The following is a 15,296-nucleotide window of genomic DNA, read 5'->3' on the forward strand; positions in this document are numbered from 1 at the left end:
ATATTGCTATTTGATGAAGAAGTAACATGGAAGTAAACTATAGCAAGTATAACACATGAACAGTGTGATTTGACTATTGTCATTTGAGTGTAATACTGAAATTATGTTAGTTGTGCATCTATTTAGACTCAATAAGTGCTTGAGAAAATACATATGTGTATCTTCTGTGATATGTGCAGCTCAATATGTATTTGACAGCCAGTTGTATCTCATGAAATTTCAGTGTGGAAGTAATTAATCCTGTTCTATCATTTCTTGCATTATCTATTTTTAATATGAAAAATAAAACATTAAAATATAACAGAATATATTCTATTCTATTCTTTTTCATTGTCTTGAAAGTGTCTTTAACATTTTTCACTATCTGGGCATTGTCACGGTCCGGTCACCTTGTCCGGTTGAGGTTCTACCTGACAGGACCGTGGCAGTATCGGCCTGCTCCTGTGTTTTCTGTCCCCCCTTTGTGTGAGCGCACAGATCCGGCTGTTTGGGACCGCCGTGCGACTGTCACCGCCGTGCTCTCTCAGGTGATGCCATGGTCCTGTCAACCAGTCAGGTTGGGCTTTGTCTGACGAGGACCAAGACATCATCATCCCCGATCTGTCTGGGTCTGGCGGTGGGTTATTGCTGTGCGTGATTTGCCCTCCGGTGATGTCACGGTCATGGCACCTTGCCAGGTTGCATGTTCGCCTGATGAGGACCGTGGCACACATTTTGTTGTTTACATTTTGCCCTTATGTGTTTCAGGTGTCGCTGGCATGCTGAATCAGCATTTCCATGGGAACTCTGATTGTTTCCATGGGAACGCTGATCATTACAACCTTCAGCTGTGAGCGACACCTGCCCCTTGTTTGTTCCTCTTATTTTAACGCCCACGTGTGTCATGTCCGATGTCATATATATATATATATATATATATATATATATATATATATATATATATATATATATATATATGAATCAATGAATAGGTCAAAAAAGTTTTGTTTTACTGAATGATGAGTGATTTATCGAATTGATTGAACTTTCACTGTCTCTGTAGATTTCTACAAAATGCTTTATGCATTAACTGAACAAATACAGAATTTGCACTTTTTTCAATCCTGTTATGCTGTGACATCCCTGATGAAGGCTTGTGTGCCGAAACGTGTCAGGGTTTGTTGTTGTTGTTGTTTTTGTTTTGTTTTGTTTTTTTCAATAATTTTCTCCAACAAGTGTTGCTGTATTTGTCCTCTTCAATCATGCTGTGACATTTCCCCAGAATTATAGTTTGATCTTTCTGACATTATATTTTGACCAAATGGTCCAAAGAAAGTTAATTTTCTTGGTGTCATTTCATTATGTTTACACTAACAGAATATTAGTATTTTTAAGCTCAACAGTTCAACTCTGTTATGAAAAAAAAATCATAGTGATCCTTTTTATATTTTAAAAATGTATTACCATATGTTAAAAATGAACATTTATTAAGATTATTGTATGCTGTAAAAGTATTGTTCATTGTTAGTTCATGTTAACTAATGATGTTAACTCACGTTATTACACGGCTCTCTGGAATACTCGATTCTGACTGGTCAGTGGTGCCATCCAGCTTTCTGATGTTGCTCTGTAACAGAGAATATTTAGCAGAGACGGGCCGCTTCTATTAAAATAAATGGGAGAAATTGGAATGCCCAAACAAGGAGCTCTGAGTGCCCAACAGTCATCGGACGTAGAAGGGTAAAAGAGCCAATCACCTTTTAGATACAGACATCGCCTGTCAATCATCTCGAGAATGTGCATGCGCATTAGCTATACAAGCCGGGAAAATGTTGTTTTTTAGCGTTATATGAGGTCATATGCTCTATGATCGTAACCTTTACCAACCGTATTTGAGATTTCGATGTTCCCCCATTCAAAGGTAGCTGTCTTGTTGCCTAGCTGTTCTATCACTCTATGACTCAACAGACAGCGTTTGAGTATGAAAGTACCTCCAAAAATGGTTTTGGACAGGCTACTGAGGCAGGCATTATTTTTTTCCCCACCCGTATTCCGGCAACTCCCGCTAATTAGACGTCAAATGATTGGACGAAAGTTGTCTATACGTCACCAGCTTGACGACGCCTTCTGATTGGATGGTTATCTTACGAGGTTAAGAACGAAAACAGTGGAAGAAGATGCAGCAGGGGAAAGATGGACAAAACAGGTAAATCACTTTGTTGGTAATTTCATAATTGATAGCTCCATACAGAAAAAAGTAGCCACCTTCAAGATAAGTCATTAGGGTGATTCCATAACTTCTGACACTTGGGGCATCTTAATATATAAACTGATAATTTAGAGGTCACGTGATGCCATGCAAGAAGCAGACGTGTGAGTGACAAGCTCTGTGCACTTTGCTAAATTTTTTATTATTTTCATGTTATAATTTGCTGAAATTTGATACACCAGTTACACATTTGCTCTTTGAGGCAAAACATGGCACAGAAGTCAAAATCCTCGGGCTCTGGAGACATTAAAAGACACTTACGTGTTCAGGACGAAAGCCCGACGGGCCTACAGACCCGGGACTCGATTTGGATGGCGCGGCAGGAGAGGTGATCCAGCGTCAGTTGTCCAACATGTTGGTGATGTTGACGAAGGTTCTTGCTGATTTGGAGGATCTCGATGTAATACGTCGCTCGATTACGGTGATGGAAATAAAATTCTCTGAGTTAGTTACAAGAGTGACTGATGCTGAGAGAAGAATTGATTGTCTGGAATCTTCGGAGAGGGAATTAACCGCTAATCCGCCTGTGACCAAAGTTGATTTGGAACATCTCCTTGAAAAGCTTGAAGATCTTGAGAATAGAAGCCGCAGGATAACGTTCGAATTGTTGGAATTCCTGAGCATGAGGAGGGCAGAGATATGGTGAAATTCCTAGACGAGCTTGACGAGCCCGAGTCTGCTCGACATAACAGGCCACAAGCTGGAAATCGAGCGAGCTCACAGAAACCCAGCTCACAGATTTGCTGAGGGAGACAGGCCCCGATCGATTCTGGCCAGATTTCTGAGATCATCCGATAAAGATCTTGTGTTGCGCCAGGCGAGGAGCAAAGGGAAGCTTTCTTGGAAGAACCATAATATTTTCTTGTTCCCGGACTTTGCGAGTTCGACAAGAGAGAAACGCTATCGGTTTAAGGAATGTAAGAAACTCTTACATCGGCAAAAGATCTCATTTGCTCTGATGTTTCCGGCCAAACTGAGAATAGAAACGAAGGACGGTCACAAAGTATTTACATGTCCCAATCAGGCAATGTCTTTTATTGAATCAATGGGTGAGTAATCCATTGGGTGTTTCTCATGTGAGTGGGTCGACTCGCTGTACTTACTCTGGCTTTTGAGGAAGCTGGGTGTCATTTTGGTTTCTTTTTTCTTTTTGCTGGAGTTTGTTTTGTGAATAACACTTTTCCTTAAAGAAACTTTTGCACTGACGAAAGATTAATTTTGCATTGAAGTTCCCAGCCAGTTTGAGAGTGGACACTACGGATGACCGCAAAATATCTACATGCTCACACAAAGGATGTCTTTTATAAAGCTGACGGATTGTGTAAGTCATGGTATATACTTTTATGCGGCCTCCGAGTGAATTGACTCGACCACCATAAAAGTGCAGAGGCAGAGCTGAAGTGCCGAATGTCATCTGATGGCCTCAGAGATTTGACCCAATTGAAATATAGATACAATACTATTTTGTCGAGGAAAGTGGAGTTTTGGTTATTCAGGGCAAGACAGTCATACTTTGAGTCAGGTGACAAAGCAGGGAAGCTTTTGGCTAGATATATAAAGCAGAGAGATTCTCTTTCTACCATTCCCTCAGTGAAATCTACTGGTGGTGAAATTTTTACCTCAGCCATTGATATTAATAATGCTTTTAAAGAGTTCTGTCTTGATCTTTATAGTTCCACATCTTCATCTACTGATGAAGATATTAGAAACTTTGTGGAACCATTAGATCTTCCTAAACTAACAATTGAGCAAAAAAACTCTCATGATTCTGAGATAACCTTGGAGGAGCTTGACGAGTTAATTAAGTCCCTACCTACTGGCAAGGCTCCGGGGACAGATGGTTTTGCTGCAGAATTTTTTAGATCCTATGCTACAAAACTGGCTCCACTTTTGTTAGAAGTTTATACTGAATCATTAAAGAATGGAAAGCTTCCTCCAACCATGACACAAGCCCGGATCAGTCTGATTCTTAAAAAGGACAAAGATCCAAGCGAGTGTAAAAGTTACTGTCCAATCACCCTGATCCAACTAGATGTAAAAATATTGTCAAAATTTTGGCTAACCATTTAAGTAAGGTTATGACATCTCTTATACATATAGATCAGGTGGGATTTATTCGAGGCCGTAGCTTTTCTGATAACATCAGGTGTCTTATCAATATCATGTGGTCAGTAGCGAATGACCAATCTCCGGTCGCTGCCATCTCACTTGACGTTTGATATGGTAGAATGGGATTATCTTTTTAAGATTTTGGAAATGTATGGGTTCGGGAGTACTTTTATTGGTTGGATTAAGTTACTTTATAGACACCCTGTATCAGCGGTACAAACAAATGGATTAATTTCAGATTATTTTACTCTGGATAGGGGCACTCGGCAGGGCTGCCCTCTTTCCCCTTTATTGTTCTTACTTGCCCTGGAACCATTAGCAGCCGCGATAAGGGGGGAGGATTATTTTCCAGGGGAGGTGGCGGGAGGTGTGGCACATAAGCTTCTGCTTTACGCAGATTATATTTTATCATTTGTCTCTGAACCTACTAGATCTATGCCTTGCCTCCACAGAATTATTAATTCCTTTTCCAAGTTCTCAGGATACAAAGTTAATTGGTCTAAATCCAAAGCTTTGGCTCTGACAGCGTATTGTCCCGTAATGGCTTTCCAGCCGGACTCCTTCCAATGGCCCAAACAGGGCATTAAGTATTTGGAGATTTTATTCCCAGCAAATTTGTCTGATTTAGTTAGTGTTAATTTTGACCCTTTGATAAAAAGATTTTCGAGCGATGTAGGCAGGTGGGCTTCAATACATTTATCGATGATTGGGAAGGTTAATGTTATTGAAATGAACTGTATTCCAAAATTTAACTACCTGCTACAGATGTCCCCCTCTCTTATTTCAAGCAATTTGATAACATAGTGAAGTCCTTCATTTGGAATGATAAACATCCCAGATTACACTTCAGTAAGTTACATAGGCCGATTGACAAAGGTGGGCTAGGCTTACCCAAGATTTTGTTTTATTATTATGCATTCGGTCTCAGACATTTGGCTCATTGGCCGCTTCCACCTGAAAGAGCCCCTCCCTGATTCTGCATTGAACAAGAACTGCTTGCCCCTATTTTGCCATTGTAAAGCCTTTCGATCAAACTAACCAGAGAAGTTAAATCACACCCCGTTACTTCACATTTGCACTCAGTATGGACAAAAGTATCCAGAGTGTTTAATTCAGATATTTATCTAAATGTTGCCTCGAGCCTATGGCTAAACCCCAAACTATGCATTAATAAGTCCCCTTTCTGCTGGACAGAGTGGATTGCGAGGGGGCTTAATACACTCGGTGATCTTTATGAGAGTGGTGTGATGAGATCCTTTGAAAATTTGGTTCAATATTTTGGGATCCCCAGATCTCAGTTTTTTAGGTATCTTCAGTTACGCCACTTGCTCTGTACTATTTTTGGGAGTAGCATACACCCACCTAAAGCAGCAGATACTCTGGAAGAGGTGATTTCTACTTTTGGAAAAGGTCATGAGGCATCAGTGTATTACTCCCTGTTAATTCAGAGTCTGGGGGACGGAACTTCGACTTTTCTCAAGAGATTGTGGGAGAAAGATTTGAATTTGGTATTGGAGGAGGGAGTGTGGAATAGGATTCTAAAAAACATCAAGTCTACATATAGAGATGCAAGGGTCCGTCTGATGCAATTTAAGATTGTGCATAGATTATATTGGACCCCCTCTAGGTTGTACAGGCTGGGTTTAAAAGACACACCCACCTGTTGGCGATGCCAGTTGGAGGATGGAGATTTAATACATGCCTTCTGGTCTTGTTTGAGGATTCAGGAGTTTTGGTTGAGAGTCCAGAATTTTGTTTCCGAGACAAAGACTTTGTGTGTTGGGTGATGGGGCGGTTATGGATATAGCCAATGGGTATGTAAAGAGCGTGATGATCGGGAGACAGATAATTGTGAGGGGATGGAAGTCAATGGGCTCTCCCTCTTTTTATGAATGGTGCACCGAATTGGGCAAGGTAGCGTCATTTGAAGAGATGTCATATAGACGGCTTGGCAATTTGGCTGCATATGATAAGAAATGGGGCATGTTTTTGGCCTTTTTGGGGGATGCTCGGTGACGGGCTGTGGAGAGAGACATTTTGTTAGGTTTGGATATATATTTGTTAAATTAGATTATTTTTTTATATATATATATATATATTTATTCTTAAGGGTTTCTTTTAAATGTTTTTTTTTTTTGTCTGTGTATATCTGTGTGGTTATTTTCATTTTGTGTCGGACCACTGGTTGTGTGTAGCGGGGGGGTGTTTAGGGGAAGGGACATACAATTTTATAAATTGATTCAGTGTGTGTATGCTCTGTTTGTGTAATCCTGTTTGTTCGAATCAATAAAAATGTTAATAAAAAAATAAATAAATAAATAAACTGATAATTGATATATATATATATATATATATATATATATATATATATATATATATATATAAGTTTAAGCACTCTACCTATAGTTAAATGTACTAAATTATTAAAAACGAATTGTGAATTATTTAATAAGAAGTTGTAGAAAAGAAGTGATAAATGATGTTACATCATATATTGAGCTGTATGGAATATACTGAATGGTAAATAGGTCTATCAGCTGTATAGGACAGAAGAGAGTAAAGCTGTTGTAACACACATTGATACACTGGAAAATTTATACATGCATGTGATACTTTTGTCTTGTCTAATGTTGACCAATTAAAGTTTGTATTGAACTTTGAACTTAGTGGTTGTTTGTTTTTCTGCAACCCTCTGTTTACTATGGTTACTAAGGCTATCCACAGTTTTCCTGAGCAATCGCTGGGCGGCGCAATGTTGATTCTAATTACCTGTTTTCTGTTTCTGGTCTCAAGACGCCACGTAAAAACGGCCAAAACAAGCGAACAACCAGTGAAGTGTTACTTGGTGTAAAAATTCATTTTAGGCTCAACTTGTGCAGTTGTTCGCATTACAGCTCAGAATAATTAATGATATCAACGTAACTAAGCTCGGACCATTGCTTCATGACATTTTCATGACAGATGAGGCACTGTCTATAAAAAAAACGATCATCTTGACTCTGTGAAGTATCGGCATGTTTTTTGAAGATTTTTACAAATGTAATACCTTAAACATTTCATTACCCGCTAAGAATATATGCCGATACAAGTGAGAACACTAGAGACAGGAAACTGAAAACAGTCGAATCGTGGAACACTTCCGCACTCAGGAAAAAGTTGATATGAAAGACTTCTCAACTGGCCAATCACAGAATGCTTTCAAGTAGCACTTAGTAGCCAATTCGAACGCAGGAGGCGGGACCTACCAGAATATGGGTGGGGGAAACAATCAGGCCTGAGGCAGCATAATGTCACATTGTTGCTAGGATACCAGCAACTGATTAACGCCATCTGGCGTCCACTAAAGATAACGCGTCTGCTTCATTCATCCAACTGAACCGCAATGGTCTAATAATCTAGAACAAAATCAAGAGAGTTTTGACGATAACCAAGTGTATATTTAATAACTGCAATACTACTTTCTTGCAAGAAATAGAATCAAAATTTGGTAAAAGTGAATAAAAACATACATTTATACACAAATTGGCCATCAACTGCCTCTTCGGCTGCCATTTTTTCTTTCAGCTCAACAGCCATGGATTCGCACGCACAGTATTGTGGGATTTGATAGGCAGCGAAGGATACATCTATGCTGCCTTCAAAAATCGATCAGATGAAGGTATCTCAGTAGACAGGATGTATCACAAACATTGGATTCGGACGTGCCTTGATAACTTCCTACCTCCGTATACAGCCTCCGGAGGCAACATTTTCCTGGTTTCGGATGTAGCCGGGTGCATCTCAGTCAGTTCCGTAGTTCAGTAGTCATGGCACTGATCAGTGAGTTGGCCATTTTTAGGGCTGTCTCATTCACAAAATCATCCCAGTGCACTGAAAAAAATCAGGGAGCATTGTTGCTCACTATGTTCCTTTACTGGAAACGTCATCATGTCTTCTGAAGTCTTTCAAGTCGTTAGATGATGAGCACAAGTGTAAAACTATGAAGTCCAAGCCTTATTTTATCTTTAAAAGAGATGTTGAAAAGTAATGTCTTTCATTCATAATTACTATGAAAGTGAAACAATCTTTTAAATATTTGAGTTGTTAAAAGAAGGTTTAAAATACACTCCTATATATTTTTATTTTTTTATTTACGCCATTTATCTGTTATAACACTGTACGTTTGAATATCTTCAAGGAAAATGAACAATAGTGTCAATAATGACAAGGGTGTATACAGCGATGGTGCTGATTAATAACAGCTGCCCTTCAATGGTGAGCCCGTTAACATGTCGCAGGTGATTGAGTCGTAAGTGTCCCAATGTTCAGTGGATCAGTACCCTTACCAGTGCCCGAATTTGTGTTCACGATATACTGATTCACGACATAGGGAGCTGATTGAGACACAGGGATTGTCTGTAACAACCACACATCCGGGGATTTAAACGTATCAGGCCGCTCATCCGGGTTCTGCGAGTAGTCTCTCCTGCTTCTCGGCTCTCTGTGCGATCTCTACAAGTGAGCCAATAAAATAATTTAAACTCATGTCAATGTTTCATGTGCATTTATTTATTTATTTATTTAGTAGTTCCGCTTTGTGTCAGGTCCTGATCACCCTGTCGGGGTTTATTGTGCAATAACAACCGGCTGACTGTACATTATACCTTACTTAAAAAATGGAACGTTATTGTAAAGTGCTACGGGTTATTCATTTTATAATTTTTTAAAAATGAATATGTGATACAACCAGAATTCACTTAGTTATCTGTTCAAAGTGTATGAAAAGTATAAGGATTCCAATGTACAATTGGAATCCTTATACTGGAAGTATAAGGATTCCAATGGGGGCAGTGGTGGCTCAGCAGCTAAGGCTCTGGGTTACTGATCAGAAGGTCAAGGGTTCAAGCCCCAGCACTGCCAAGTTGCCACTGTTGGGCCCTTGAGCAAGGCCCTTGACCCTATCTGCTCCAGGGGCGCTGCATCATGGCTGACCCTGCACTCTGACCCCAGCTTAGCTGGGATATGTGAAAAAAAGAATTTCACTGTATATGTGTGATAAATAAATATAATTATTAATTATACTATGACAGAATTTAAATAATGTAGCTAATGTAAGTTTAAATTATTTCAATATTAGGTTCAGTATTAACTTAGGTAAGACTTAAGTTTCCTACCAATACATTACAATAAAACGATTCATACTTTGCAAATGTAACCACAAATTTACTGGCTCAAATGGTACTGATGTCTGAAAATGACCCGCCTACACTCGCTGGACTGTGAGCTCATGATGACATAGACAATGAGGGTGGAGCTTCTGTCTGTTTGCCAAGCTGTGCCAGAAATTTACATTTATTCAGAAAGAAAGTCTGAGATGGAACTATTGAGACGTGTTGACGCAACCCACTAATTAACTAATGATCAATTAAGGATTTCATCATTTTTACTTCTCTTGAGGTGCAAGCAGTTGCTGAATTTATGCAACATTTTTTGTTTACAAGCTTTGCATATTTATGCGTGTGTGAAAAAGAGAGAATCAGTATATACAGTAGATGGCTTGGAGAACAGTTTGGTGTTAAATCCTCAATATAAGAGTAATCCACAACTTGTGAGAGACAAGTAAAATTTCACATAACTGTATGAGATGTGAGCTGCATGTTAATGCTTTGATATCTGTGAATCCAGGGTTCTGAAGACAGATGACTCAACAGCTGGTGTACACAGAGATCTGTTTATGATTATGAGTGCTGAACTGTTCACCAGCCATTAAGGGACAAGGGCAGGGAGTGCTTTAGAAAATGTGTCAGTATGTAACCATACCAGGCAGGTATCACATTTAACTGCAATGATATCCCCCCAGTCCCCAAGTTTTTGTTTTTTTTGGCTAGTTATTGAAAGGTGGAAACTCCATAAGATGTTATAAGATGCTAAGTACTGGAGGGAGAAAAAGCCTGGGAGGAACCAGACTCAGCTGGGGGGAGCAAATCCCAATTTTCTTTATTTGATTCATTTATTAGCCTAATTACTTTAATTGTTTGGCAAATGTTGGAGTGTTCCTTCAACTTCTGGCACTTTTAGCACTGTGGAGAAAGTCATTTTTTCACAGTTATTTTTTATGCTCTCTCTTTTTTTATTGGTCTACTTATAATGTCAAACAGTGTATGCATATGCATCACAGGAGATTTATGTTAGTTTTGTCATTTTTTCTGAAAGTCATGAAAATTTGCATCACAGTGTCATTAATTTTGTAAAGTCTGAGTCTGGGACATGAAAGTGTCTGAAGTTGAAGAAACTCCCTATGATACTTTTAAAATTAAGTAATTAAATAATTAATAACAGCCAGTGAGAAGATCGTAATAAGCAAATAATCGATGCACATGAATATGTCACGTCATGACCTTACCAACTTTTAGAAAATAGAAAATGTCCCAACCAACATTTGGGTAATTTTACCACTTAGAAAATACTTTATAGTATGTTTTTATTTTAATTTTAATGACTATAACAAATTCTCAGTAACATTATTTATTGTCCGACATCTTGTGAAGCGGCACATAAACAACATTTTCATGTAGCACCTGTTACTTTTCTCAGTACAGTTCAGGATGCATCAAACACAGTCTTTGTGTGTACTGTATAAGGGCTTTTTTTTATCATTCCCTGGAGAGTACATGGAGTGGATTTCCATTTGTATCTTAGGCTCAATCCTTTAAACTTATAGATTTAAACGAGCATGGTTTTCATGGACAAACGCTCCCTATATGAATTATTGAATTTGAGCGCAGCATTTGAGCCAAGTAAGGGGGTGGATTAAAGATGCAGGATTTTAAGATGCTAGTATAACTGCAGAGACAACAGATTGCCTTTCCAAATGAAGAATTTAGTGGTGGCCAGTGGGGCTGCATAATATATAGAATTTTTGCAGAATACAAATTAACTTGCAGCATGATTTTAATATCAGCGCAAGGATGTTTGCATTTTGAATTGTGCATTAATATTTCATATTTTCTGCACACCGTGGCATACATTTAGCCAATACATATTTTATTTTGCACATTGGGGTAAAAAGGAAAACCATGTTTTGTCAATAAAATACATGAAATAAAATTAGACTGTTGTGATTAAAATAGTGCTAGTATACCACATCTGGAGTCACAAGTTCGAATCCAGGGTGTGCTGAGTGACTCCAGCCAGGTCTCCTAAGCAACCAAATTGGCCCAGTTGCTAGGGAGGGTAGAGTCACATGGGGTAACCTCCTCGTGGTCGCTATAATGTGGTTCTCGCTCTAGATGGGGCGTGTGGTGAGTTGTGCGTGGATGCCGCGGAGAATAGCGTGAAGCCTCCACATGCGCTGTCTCCGCGGTAACGCGCCAAACATGCCATGTGATAAGATGCGTGGATTGATGGTCTCAGACGCGGAGGCAACTGAGATTCGTCCTCCGCCACCCGGATTGAGGCGAGTCACTACACCACCTTGAGCACTTAGTGTGCATTGGGAATTGGGCATTCCAAATTGGGGAGAAAAGGGGAGAGAAAAAAAAAAATAGTGCTAGTAAATAAAATGACTAAAATGTAATACCGTGGGGCAGAGGAATAGAAAATGAGACTTGTTATATGAGGAAATATTAAGCCTATAGACACTATACGTTCTCGCAGTCTTAATACCAACATTTTGAATAATGTCCTCCTTGCAATATGTCCCTACCAACTTTAAAACCAAACCTACGCCCTTGCACAACGTGGAGAAAAATAAAAATGAAAAAAATAAAAATAAAAAATCATTACACACTTAAAAAAAAAAAAAAAAGGATTTTTGTTGCTTGTTGAATTTACTTAAAATAAGCTAAAGCAACAATTCTAGAACATTTTGTCACAACTTCATTTCATTGTGCTCTATCCATTTAAATTTGTAAAATGAAAGTTTACTTAATCCATTTGAGTTGGGACTACATTTATACTTTTTAAGGTGTTGTGGGTATGTACACTTGGTCACTTCATGTGTTTTTACTGATCAGATGGCTATCCGACTGAATAAGCACATTCCATTTACACTTGGTCACATCAATGTGTTCAATGTGAGTTCACTTCCATGATTATGCTAATGCAGGGTGGCGAATTTAAAAGATGTGATTTATTATTTGATTCCAAGTGACTTTACCCCATCTACGGGTATCTGTCTGTGTGTGCTCTGTGTATTTTACCCCTTGGGGCTTGTTGTAGGTAGGTATGTGTGTCGGCTGCTCTCTGTCAGTGTTTAGTTTCAGTTTTGTCAGCAATTAACAAAATAAATTAAGTTGGTCCAACATAAGAAAATGTTATAAATTGAGTTTGGCACACTAATGAAGTTAATTCTACTATAGTACATTAATTTGGCCTAATCCAACTAAATGATGTTGTCTTAATAAAACTGAATTAATCTGAATGAAAGACATTAAATTGCTTGTGATAGCATTCTACAATTTAATTAAGGGTAATTACTTATTTTTTTGAGTACATGATTATGCTCAGGAGAGTCAGAATCTATCATTCTATTAGTTGTATGTTAATATATCTACATATTGAACAACTATATCTACAGGTTTGTATATGGAAACTGATATTGGTGAAAAATGCTAAATCCTTTTCACATTTTGTTACCTTTCAGATCAAGGATTAAAGACAAGGGTGTAGTGCCTCATGGAAACAGTCTTTCTTTCCATGAGGTGAAGGTTAATGTGATTTGTTTAGAGCGTGTTGTTGCAGAGTCTATTTGCAAGGTGTGAAATGTATGCTGCCCAAATGCGGGCTTCTTAAAATTACAGGGTCATTCAGTGTCAACTCAACCAGAGGTCCTCAGGTTAAAAATGTAGCTTTTGATCATTTTTTTTTTTTTTACTGATGAAAGACAACATAAATGATAATGAAAGCCTAAATATTAAATTCCATGGATCAGTATTTTTAAACAAACTTAACAGTCAAACAACAACCTTAGAAAAGTTGGAAATGTCATAATTGTATCTTTACACAGAGATAGAATGAGTTGGGCATACTACTCATACTACTCTTACTTCTGCCATGTGTCTATTATGCAATTCCAAACTCAGTCATAGACAGTTCTGTTACTAAAATCGCATCACTTCAGCACCACTTGTTGCATTATACACCGATCAGCCACAACATTAAAACCTGCCTAATATCGTGTAGGTCCCCCTCGTGCCGCCAAAACATCTCTGACCCATCAAGGCATGGACTCCACAAGACCTCTAAAGGTGTCCTGTGGTATCTGGCACCAAGATGTTAGCAGCAGATCCTTTAAGTCCTGTAAGTTGTGAGGTGGGGCCTCCATGGATCGGACTTGTTGGTCCAGCACATCCCATAGATGCTCAATCAGATTGAGATCTGGGTAATTTGGAGGTCAAGTCAACACCTTGAACTCCTTGTCGTTCCACAAACCATTCCTGAACAGTTTTTGCAGTGTGGCAGGGCGCATTATCCTGCTGAAAGAGGTCACTATCATCAGGGAATACTGTTGCCTTGAAGGGGTGTATATGGTCTGCAACAATCTTTAGGTAGGTGGTACATGTCAAAGTAACATCCACATGAATGCCAGGACCCACGTTTTCCTAGCAGTACATTGCCCAGAGCATCACACTGCCTCCACTGGCCTGCCTTCTTCCTATAGTGCATCCTGCTGCCTTCTCTTCCCCAGGTAAATGACACACAAGCACCAGGCCATCCATATGATCTAAAAGAAAACGTGATTCATCAGACCAGGCCACCTTCTTCCATTGCTCCATGGTCCAGTTCTGATGCTCACGTGTCCATTTTAGGTGCTTTCAGCGGTGGACAGGGGTCAGCATGGGCACTCTGACCGGTCTGCTGCTATGCAGCCCCATACGCAGCAAGCTGCGATGCACTGTGTGTTCTGACACCTTTCTATCATGGCCAGCATAAAGTTTTTCAGCAATTTGTGCTACAGTAGCTCTTCTGTGGGATTGTAACAGACGGGCTAACTTTTGCTCCCCAAGCGCATCAATGAGCCTTGGGTGCCCCTGACCCTGTCGCCGGTTCACCGGTTGTCCTTCCTTGGACCAGTTTTGGTAGGTACTAACAACTGCATACCGGGAACACCTCACAAGATCTGCCGTTTTAGAGATGATCTGACCCAGTCGTCTATCCATTACAATCTGGACCTTGTCAAAGTCGCATTACTCTTGCCCATTTTTCTGTGACTGTTCACTTGCTGCCTAATATATCCCACCTAATATATCCCACTCCTTGACAGGTGCAATTGTAACAAGATAATAAATGTTATTCACTTCACCTGTCAGTGGTTTTAATGTTGTGGCTGATCAGTGTATGTAAGTGGTGAGTTCAAAAATGGGAGACAATGCTTTTTTGTGTTGTTTTTCCTAAATTGGAGTGCCTGTAACTCCAGAGGTATTACAGATAGCTGACTATTCTTTTATACTCTGGTTCAGAACAAACTTTCCCTTATGTATCTTGACTTTTAAGGCCCTATATGATTACGTCCCAGAGATATGGCGCTCTCAGTGTGGCTCCATCTGTAAATTGTTCATTTTGCCTATTTTCAATGGTCGAAAAACAAAAATGTGGGTCACATGGTATTGTACATAGCTAGCTTTTCTTTTGTTCAACAACACAAAGTTCTGTAGTACAAATAATGCTGAAACATGTACATAAGTCAAAATATTATTTTTTGAGAGAAATACGCTATTATTAAAAATAAGTGACACATGTGGCTCTTCTGTTTATGCAATATGTAATTTCTGGATTTTAGAAATGTACATCTGCAAAGCTCTTGAATGCATAATTAGGGTCCAAACACCAAAACATGCTGTAATCCCATTGTACTGTATTTGTACGAATGCTTTTTCTGCCCTAAGTGTCTGGATGTCAGAAACCGTAAATTCTAGAGATTTCAAACTTGGCATGATGGTTTGAATTTTCTGGTTTGAAA

Source organism: Myxocyprinus asiaticus, chromosome 1, assembly GCF_019703515.2.
Source record: "Myxocyprinus asiaticus isolate MX2 ecotype Aquarium Trade chromosome 1, UBuf_Myxa_2, whole genome shotgun sequence".
In the NCBI taxonomy this organism is placed as follows: domain Eukaryota; kingdom Metazoa; phylum Chordata; class Actinopteri; order Cypriniformes; family Catostomidae; genus Myxocyprinus; species Myxocyprinus asiaticus.